Here is a 10,945-nt window from a genome sequence, read left to right as displayed (position 1 = left end):
CAATTTTATTTTGTTTATTATTTGAATTTTATATTTAAACCTTTATTTAAATTGATTAAAATTGTCAAAAAAAAATTAATTAAGAATTCATTTAGATTTTTCAACATTTAATATTTTTTTATCATTTGTATTCAAATTTAAATTTATTATAGACTTCATTTCATTTTTGCTTAGTTGGAATTAGATGTTTTGATTTTGAATTTTAGGCTATTTTTTATTGATTTATGTAAAAAATTAAATTACTTGACTTTGATTTATGTGTTTAAGTCCAACTTTAACTCAATTTTTATTCATTTCACTTTCAATTTAAATTTAACTATGGTTTAAAATGGACTCCAAACATGCTTGAGTTCATCTTAAGCAAAAGACGTAAATTAAGAGGAAATATTAAGTCTGATTGAGTAGGTCCGATAAAGTCAAAGAGCACTTAAGGCACGAAGTTAAGTCTCTAAGTTCAATGGGTCACCTACAGACTTAAATGGGTCACCTACAAACTTCTGTAAAATTTATAGGAGTACTCAAATTTGATTTTAATATCTTAGCTTCAATCGACTCAACACCAAAATGCTAAGGATTAAAATATTTGAACTAATGGTAGTGAAGAATTCATTTAGGTTATACTTTTGAGTCTCATCCATCCACTAGTCCTCTAGGAATACTAAATTAAGAGGAAATATTAAGTCTGATTGAGTAGGTCCCATAAAGTCAAAGAGCACTTAAGGCACAAAGTTAAGTCTCTAAGTTCAATGGGTCACCTACAAACTTCTGTAAAATTTATAGGAGTACTCAAATTTGATTTTAATATCTTAGCTTCAATCGACTCAACACCAAAATGTTAAGGATTAAAATATTTGAACCAATGGTAGTGAAGAATTCATTTAGGTTCTAATTTTGAGTCTCATCCATCCACTAGTCCTCTAGGAATACTAAGAATCCCTAAGGCTAAAACTCTAAGTTCTAGAGAGAAAAAGAGAAAGACCTCACAAAAATGAGATCAACAGGCCCACTTTGATTTATATCAGACATGTATTTTATCCAATAAATTATAATAGATGACTTAATTGTCCGTTTGGTCTAATCCATGTCTAATTAAATTTAGTTTAGGCAATTATAAGCTATTCCTTAGTTATTAATGGGATTTATATAGTACTAATAAACATCCAAATTTTGGTTGACCTAAACTAGGAAAAATATGAACCAACCTATTGAACTATAAATTAAGCCTAGTTTTTTACACACTTGGTAAAATTTATCTCGGTGGCTTAATTAAAACCATATATCTTAACAATTCTACTTAAACTAGAGTAGCTCAAATTGGCTAACCTACATTGTTAAATTAGTCACTCCAATCAAAGCAATTGAGCTATCTAGCATCCCCAACCCAAATTTGATCGTGCTTATGTTTGTCCCTAGCTCCTTATGTTCCATCATGATCAACTTTAAAGTCTTAATTGCATGATCGTGGCTTACCCAACTAAAACCATAAGCTCCTTCAAGTATGCAAATAGTTTTCTATATTTCTTTCTAGGATAATCTTTGTTAGACCTAGCATCTAGGCTAACATAAGTGTTAACCCTAGGTATCTGTAATTTAATACCCTTTAGAGAAATTAGCTAAACTAGTTTATATTGCTCTAGCATCAACCCAAAATTCTTAATTATTTATTCAAGCTTTAAATTTTAATTAAATTATGTTTATAATTATTTGGCCATAAGATAACCCAGTTGTACCAATTCTTGGGTTTAATTGACCTAAATAAACTAATTGCCTAATTTAGCTTATATACTATTAATTAAAACTTAAATTTAAACACAAGCAGATTGAAATACCTTTTATTAACCTATATTAGTTAGTGAGATGATTAGGGTAGAGTTGACCTAAGCATAGCTTATATTAGAACATAGTAACTTATAATGGAAAGTTTAATTATCCATTTTGTCTAATTCATGCTTAAATAAAATTATTCTAGTCTATTATAGATAATTGACTTAAGTTAGATATTAATTGGATTTATATATTACTCATAGACTTAGCCAAGTTTAAGTTTATCTATTTGATTTTAAGTGAGACAAATGATGACCTATTTGTCCCTATTAAGCTCTAAATTAAAATTAATTTCATATACATGATTTGGCCTATGCACAGTGTACATAAGTGCATGTATCATTCAAGCATTAAAGTGATGTGAGTTTAAGATTATTTCCATTATAATTGATGCAAACAAAAGTTAAGGAAGATAAATATCAGTTTCACAAACCCTAACTTCTATTCAACTCATTAAATTTTTTATGTTTCAGTAAATAATGCCAGAAGATAAATATTAAATTTAAAATGAACCTTTGGATTTAAAAAATTACCAATTTAATTTCCTTAATTATGATTTTAAAACTATGATACCGTCAATTAAGAATAAAGGTGGCTTCTAATCTCTTTCGATAATTAAAAGTCGTAATTCTAAAATTTAAATAGTTATATGTTTATGCACTAAGAGTTTACAATTAATTGAGTCATTTTCCTATGTGATTATTAAGGTTTAATTGATATATTTCTTTTCTTCCAAACCATAGTTATTAATCACCATTTAATACTTTATACTCTATCCATATCTCAAGCTCTCAAGAGGTTTTAAACAAGTGTATGACCACTGTAACTTGCTGAATAATTTTGTTGAAATAGAAGTAAGACAATAATTTCAATGTATCGCAATTAAAACTCATAATTATGAAAGGTTAAAATGGAAATTCATAAATCTAAATGAATAAAAATAGCCTAACATGATTTTTATACAAAACACCAATGTATTCATTTATTTCATAAATAAAACCAAGAGGTTTATATGTAAAATACAAAAAGATAAACTATAATAAAATACACCAGGGCTCCCTTCGCAAATACTTATTTGCCTTATGAATTCTTCTCCAAATCCTTGGCTTTGCTTCACTCTTTCTCCCTGCACTCCCTTTCACTCTTTTAGGCAAAGCAGCACATGCTTTCGTCACTTACAGCCATGCTCACTCTTACACTCCAAGCCAATATTAGAACCCCCTAATACATAAACACACACATACGTGCAACTTTCAAGCCCTTTAAACCACTTTAACCATCCTTCATGCTGATAAAAATTGAATTTGAATTGAATAAATATTTTGGTCAAGACATCACGTCGTGGCACTTGCGGCGCTACAATGTAGTGGTAGTGCTGCAGCGCTCAAGTATCAACACTTAGATGTGGAGGTCTCTATCTTCGGGCTCCTTTATCCATCTTTTTAAGTCCTATGGTGCTTTAAAGGATAACGTTGTGTTGCTTTATATAAGCGGTGCAATGCTCTTAATTAGCGTAGTGCTGCAGCGCTCAAGTATCAACACTTAGATGTTGAGGTCTCTATCTTCGGGTTCCTTTATCCATCTTTTTAAGTCTTATGGTGCTTTAAAGGATAACGTTGTGGTGCTTTATATAAGCGCTACAATGCTCTTAATTAGCATTATGGCATCTTTCTCTTGAGAAAATTACAAAAAAAATTCCAACAAGATAAATAATCTAATATTTGTAAGAAAAATGAAATAAAAGCATATTTTGAAAAATAATTTAAAGTGTTTTCTCAATCAATAAATCCTCCAAGCTCACATAATATTCATCCTCAATTAATTTTTTTTGAAGTTTATATTAAAGATTAAAGAAGTAATAATTAACTAAAGATTTAATAATGTATTAGTGGTTTAGTGGTGTGTAATTAAAGTTCAAATAAACTCTTAAAATATTTAATTTTTATTGACTAATAATTTCCTAAATCTTACTACTATTAATATTCTTCCAACGCAAGACTCCTAAATGTTTAATTTGTATTATTAACAAAAAAATATTTAATTAATAATTAGTTACACAATTTTAACTTAATCAATCATATTATCTCAATTTAGAATCTCCTTGTAAACATAATACTTCTAATTTCAATTGATAAATTTTTGAATTTCTTAGTTTAAAGAAGATGATGAGTAGTAAACTTTTCATATTACACTAGCTCTTTTACATAAAATTTTCTTTTTAAAACTTTTGAACCTTTTAATTTAAATATTTTAAGGATAACTATTTTTTATTAAGTATTTAAATAATTTTGAACCCTATTTCTATTTATCAAAATAAATTATTAATTCTTAATTTCTACTTTAAGTATTATAATTTAAATTATACTAATCTACTTTAAGTTTTATAAATTAACATTTATAGAATTTTAATATTATTTATTAAATTAAATTAGATTTTAATCAATTGTGCTAAACTGTAACTAGGGTTCTTGATATTAAAAGTTCTACTAACTTAAGTAAACTAGTTAGTAATTAATAAGTCATATGAATTTCAAAAATTTTAAAAAAATTCTTATTTCCTTTAATTGACTTGCTAACTTATTAATTTATAAGTGAGCAAACCTAAGTTAATTAGGCTACTTTTAATATCTAGTATCAAATCTTTTGATAAACCAATTACTTCAAGAAAAAAAAATTGCACAAACACAAACAAACATTTTATATCTTTTGAGATAAAATAATATAAACAAGAATATCATGCGCATAAAGTCTTAATACATCAACACATTTTCTTATAAATTCAGTTCTTTCTAATAATATAAAAATAAAAAAAAACAACTTAAAAATATATAAATAAAAAAGGACTCCCCACAATAGTCCTCATCAATCACTTCTTCATCATCATTCCCTTCTCCTAATAATATAGCTCTATTAGGCGCTGCTCGTGAGGGCTGATACACTGGTGGCCTGAGGAACATCACATAGTCTGACCCCACATTTACTAGCACTGGGATAACATTTGGACCATCACTACATTGTGCTCATATAACCAGCTGAACTACAGCTAGTTTTGAGTCTTCATATGCTCCATCCTGCTACCCTACTCTACTTATTACCCCTCACATCCTAAATATGATATGAGAGGGTTCAAGAGGATTATGGTCAAGTAGAAGTAGAGGCTTGATAAGAGGTGGGTCAAGCTCACTGATGCTCTTGAAAGATGAAATAATGATCCTTGTAATAGCCACCTTGGAAATACCTGTTAATGGTTAGCCTTCCCATAAACATTGACTTTCTCACACAAAGCAAGGATCAAAGATGGGGGCCAATACTGACAGTGGTGCTGCCATGCATCATGTATGACATTAAGTAAGTGATGAGTGTCCCAATATTGAAATTCATTAGCTTTTAAATAACATAATTTAGCTAGGCTCGTTCTGGAGTAACATTGCTAACATCCTTACTGGGCATAAGCCTTGTATAAATGAAATAGTGTCATGCATCAATTTTATATCATTTTGCCTGTTATTTTCTCTACATTTTACAACTTAATTATTTTTATTTAACAAATATTTATGCTTGAGAGAGGTATTTTATTCAAGTTGTGTAGGATGCCAAAATTGAATACGAATGAGATGGAATGAGAAAACCTAGAAAGAAATTACCTCGAAGCAGCATGATCACTGGCTTGAACTGCAATTACGTTGTTATTTAGTTTCCTGACCAAAAACTTGACTCAGTTTCTTTAGGAGGATATTGTGCAAAATGGATATGATATAGAATTAAGAATTTGATTTATATTTCACTCACTAGGGGTTCTACGTAAGTATACATATTATTTCAAGTAATATAGGGCTTTCTTTAAAAACTCTAGTATTGATCCCACAGAGAAGCGGGTTAATAAAATTAGTCTACTATTATCAGGCCTTATTTTGGAATTTTTGAAAAGTATCTTTGACCTTAATATTTTGAATTGAGTTTGATTTTATTTTGAGGAGTTTAGTTGTTCACTAATTGCCTGGGTGAATCTTAGTGAATTCTAAATGTTAGGGTTTAAGTTGACTTTTTTAGGGTTTATGTTGATTTTAGGGATGATTGGTGTTGGGAAAACTTTAAGTGGGACCAATTTTTTACTTAGGTGTTGACCCCACCCATATTTACTTATATTTTTAATCTCCAAAATTTTGCCAGAAAATATGTCTCAAATTATATTAGCAGCTAGTGTGAACAAATGTAATAGTTTATGAATTATTTAATAAATTTTTACACTAGGGGTGCTATTGTTTCAGGTAATATAGGATTTTATTTAAAAACCTCAGCATCGATCCCATGAAGAATTATTTAATAAATTTTTACACTAGGGGTGCTATGCAAGTATACTTATTGTTTCAGGTAATATAGGATTTTCTTTAAAAACCTCAGCATCGATCCCATGAGGAAAGCAATAACTCTTAAAATCAAATTACAAAATTTCTATTTAAATTGCAAATTAAACAGATAAGAGGTCTAAAATGATATGCATACTAAAAATTACTACTAAAGAGTTAAAATGAAAGTAACAACTAAATGTAACAACTTAATAAAATATAACAATGATTTTGGATATTATGGAAAACCTTTCCCCTTGCAAAGAGATTTTTAACCTATTTTGGATTCAAATGATTTAAGATAAAATTGAGGTATTGTGAAAAATAAAAACATACCTTATTCTTTACCAAATCCCGGTGCTAGCAAAGAGCATTGGCTAACTTAAGGCTGATTCCTTAACATCTCGATTCTGCATCAGAACTGCATTCCGCATCAAGACTATCTAACCTCTCACCTCTAGATGCCCCTAAGCTTATGCCACTATGATGGTCAAATTCTAGCGTCAGGGTACTAAACCTTAAGCTAAATTGATAAGAATCTAGCATTTCACTATAGACTAACCAATTCTATGCCCATCAAAACTTATCTACCTATTTATTTGCACTCCCCCTTAGGTGATCGTCATGGCTCTGCCTAGAATGAAGTGTGATATCCACTAGTTGGGTGAAATCATAGCCATCCCAGATTATTATGTTTCTCAATGGATTTTAACCTCACAAGTGGCCAATTTGTAAAGAAAATGAAGATTCAGTGAAAATACCATCACAATTTTTAAGAGTAAAAAGAAATATTTAAATCATTCTCAACCCACAAGATTAATTCCCATATGTAAGGAGAAAGAAAGGGAACTGCTCAAAATTCATGGAGATTAAACAAAAACAAACATTTTGCATTGAAATCCAAGTCTTACAACAAAACTTAAACACAAATACAAAGTACTTAATGTCTTCTCCCCAAGTAAACTTATGGAGTTTCCTTTAAGCGATCTCCAAACTTTTTGACACTAAAACACACTCAAACCTACACTTAAACACAAAATATGAAAAACCTAATTCACTATTGCCACCCAATTAAAGTTTTGAGGCTCCATAAGGTCTCTAAATTCGACCAAATCCTTTTCATTAAATAGAAATAGAAAATATAAATAACAAAGGGTTGTTTCAAACATCCCTCCAAAATTCGGCCAAATTCAATGGATCTTCTAGGAAGGTAGTTACTGGCGCTATAACACTAGTTTAGGGCGTTATAGCATAAATCTCGCTCGTACATGACGCCATGGCGCCAAGGGGTAGCGCTATTGCACCACATAAAAATCTTCAATTTTGCTCCATTTTGCCCTCATTTTAATTAAATGTCCATTCCATGTACCTGAATGTCCATTCCATGTACCTTCCATGTACCTGAAACCAAAAACATGTGAAATACCTTCCTTTAAAGTGCAATATCATAAAAAATATACATAAAATGCTTATATAATATGCACTAAAAATATGTTATTTTTAGGTGGACCAATTCCCCCAAACTAAAACGTTACTTGTTCTCAAGTAACACCTTATACTATATAAAATTTATAACATGTGGTAGAAAATTTCACTTAATGACTTCTATAATTTATGCTTTATAAATGTTATAGTGAAACTTTCAAAAAACTTTTTAACAACTCAGGTTAAAAACTAAAATACAAGAATATTTGGTAGTCAAGTTTAAAAGTTTTGATTTTCTTTTTATTTAAAAAATAACTGCAATTTATCATACTTATTTACTGCAATTTATCATACTTAAGATACTTAGAAGAATTACCAGAAAAAGAATTTCATGAGAACTTTATTAGTAAAGGTGCTAATACTTCTAAGTATGAGTTAGAAATGTAACTAAGTTTCTTTTTTTAAGATTATTTAAGTAGAGCCAATTTTTTATTAGACATCTCCTCAAGGTTCTCCTCACATTTATATTTTTTTTGCTTTTCTTTTTCTTTTTCTTTTAAGATCATTTTCAATCCCCTTTCTTTTTTTTATTTTTTATTTTTATTTTCTTATATGTCATGTGACGATTACTAAATTTGGATAGCCTTTAATGATTTTGATCTCCACTATCCTCCTCTTAAAGTTAAAAACATCTCACATTTCCTTACTTTAACAAATGCGTATTAGCTTTGAAGATTTTTTATAAAGTCTCAATTCTTTCTTTTCAAGTATAAATCTAAGATCCTTAATATTTCTAAAAATATAGTTTTATTTACTTTAAATAGCAAAAGCATAACTCTAAACCCTTCATACTAAATATCTTAATTTTAGAATTAACCTTCATTATTAAAAACTTTTACTTAGGTTTTCTACAACTTTCATAAAATTAAAAATATAGTTTTCTAAAGTTAACTCTACATACCATAGGTTATGTTAAAATTAATTTTGAAAAATATAATTCCCTGAGGACAAATAAAATTTAGTTTAAAAAGAATTTTCTACCTTCCCCCAAACTTAAGTTCTTTAAACTAATTTAAAGTAGAAAAGTTCATGAAGAAAGAGCAATATTTTTTTTAAAATTTAAAATAGGGAAATTAATGCAAGTACAAGTAGAAACTAATTTAAAGTAGAAAAGTTCATGAAGAAAGAGAAATATTTTTTTTAAAATTTAAAATATGGAAGTAGAAGGTATAATAACTCCAGTCCTAGGTCTAGTCCCCATAACAATAAAAACATAAAATAGACACTACTCTAGCATTTAAACTGGAGTAAAAGATAAACAATAGAACTAACAGTTTAACAAAAACAATTAAGTAAAGAAACTAAATCCAAACTTCCTTAGTTTCTTCTCTTGAGGAAACAAGCATGTTTGTATAAATAAGGGAGCCAATGTCAATAGGTTTCTTCATGTGAATACAATAGTTTAAAGTGACTCTCTCACGAATACATCAACATCTTCATCATCACCAGCATCATCATCATCACTATCTCCCAAATATATATCCTCATCTGTCTCAGAAGGTTGGTATGGTGTGAAAATGGGGCGAGTAGGAAATTCCATAAGGATAACCTCCATGTATCTCATCATAGCCTCATTATAGGCAAAATCATACTCAGCCTTCCTCAACATAATATCATCACTATGGTACAAGTGAGATTCAATGCGTTTTACCTGATTATGTAAGGCTATAATATCTCCTTGCTAAATCAACATTTGTTCCATAACAGAATTCAGAGAAATAGTTTCAGAAGCAGATGGTTTAGGAGTAGAAGTAGGAGTTGAAGTAGAAGCTGAAGTAGAAGGTATATTAACTCCAGTCCTAGGTCTAGTCCTAAAATGTTTCTCATATTTTTCTAAGTTTATTTTTCCAATGGGTTTATGTGATGGCAAAGTTTCTTCCCAAGTCTCATATTTCACACCAGATTCAACACATAAAGTAGTATTAAGAGTAGGGTGGCCCAAACTTCCTTAGTTTCTTCTCTTGAGGAAACAAGCATGTTTGTATAAATAAGGGAGCCAATGTCAATAGGTTTCGTCATGTGAATACAATAGTTTAAAGTGACTCTCTCATGGGCTACCTCACTAAAATGATTGGTAGGCAGTAATCTACCGGATATGAAATAGTGCCATGCACGAGAATTAATATTAAGTTTTGAGAAAGAAAAGTTCACTTTATGGTGTGAAAATGGGGCGAGTAGGAAATTCCATAAGGATAACCTCCCCATGTATTTCATCATAGCCTCATTATAAGAAAAGTCATAATCATACTCAGAAATCATACTCAGCCTTCCTCAACATAATATCATCACTATGGTACAAGTGAGATTCAATGCGTTTTACCTGATTATGTAAGGCTATAATATCTCCTTGCTAAATCAACATTTGTTCCATAACAGAATTCAGAGAAATAGTTTCAGAAGCAGATGGTTTAGGAGTAGAAGTAGGAGTTGAAGTAGAAGCTGAAGTAGAAGGTATATTAACTCCAGTCCTAGGTCTAGTCCTAAAATGTTTCTCATATTTTTCTAAGTTTATTTTTCCAATCGGTTTATGTGATGGCAAAGTTTCTTCCCAAGTCTCATATTTCACACCAGATTCAACACATAAAGTAGTATTAAGAGTAGGGTGGCCCAAACTTCCTTAGTTTCTCCTCTCAAAAAAAACAAGCATGTATGTATAAATAAGGGAGCCAATGTCAATAGGTTTCGTCATGTGAATACAATAGTTTAAAGTGACTCTCTCATGGGCTACCTCACTAAAATGATTGGTAGGCAGTAATCTACCGGATATGAAATAGTGCCATGCACAATAATGAATATTAAGTTTTGAGAAAGAAAAGTTCACCTGTCGCTCATTTTTAATCTTCCAGACTATTTTTCCATCAGTTAAAAATCCCATAATCTCATCCAATTCATCATCAGTAGGATGGAACTCAGAAAAAAAAGTAAGTTGGAACACTGTGCAGCTTGTATATGTGGTTAATACGAACATAACTGGAATCAACATATTGCCCTCGTGCATAACCAAATCATCAGATTCGTCAGGTAGATTAGCATAGAGTTCTCGAACAACTGAAATTATAGTTGCGGTAGTGAAATAACAAAAGTTTTCCTACTGTCGCTCCACAATTACAGTTGTGGTACCTATTCCGTGCCCTTGCACTGACAAACTTATCGGAATCAAAAGTTGATTTTTCCTTAACTCTCTTCATTTTAGGAGCCATGATTAATCTAAACATTTTTTAAGATAAATTCCAAAATCACAAACTCAACTTCATAAGGCTCCTAAAAGCACAATCTAAACATAAATAATC

Source organism: Phalaenopsis equestris, unplaced genomic scaffold (genome assembly GCF_001263595.1).
Source record: "Phalaenopsis equestris unplaced genomic scaffold, ASM126359v1 Scaffold001039, whole genome shotgun sequence".
Taxonomy (NCBI): domain Eukaryota; kingdom Viridiplantae; phylum Streptophyta; class Magnoliopsida; order Asparagales; family Orchidaceae; genus Phalaenopsis; species Phalaenopsis equestris.
This window is presented reverse-complemented; position numbering follows the sequence as displayed.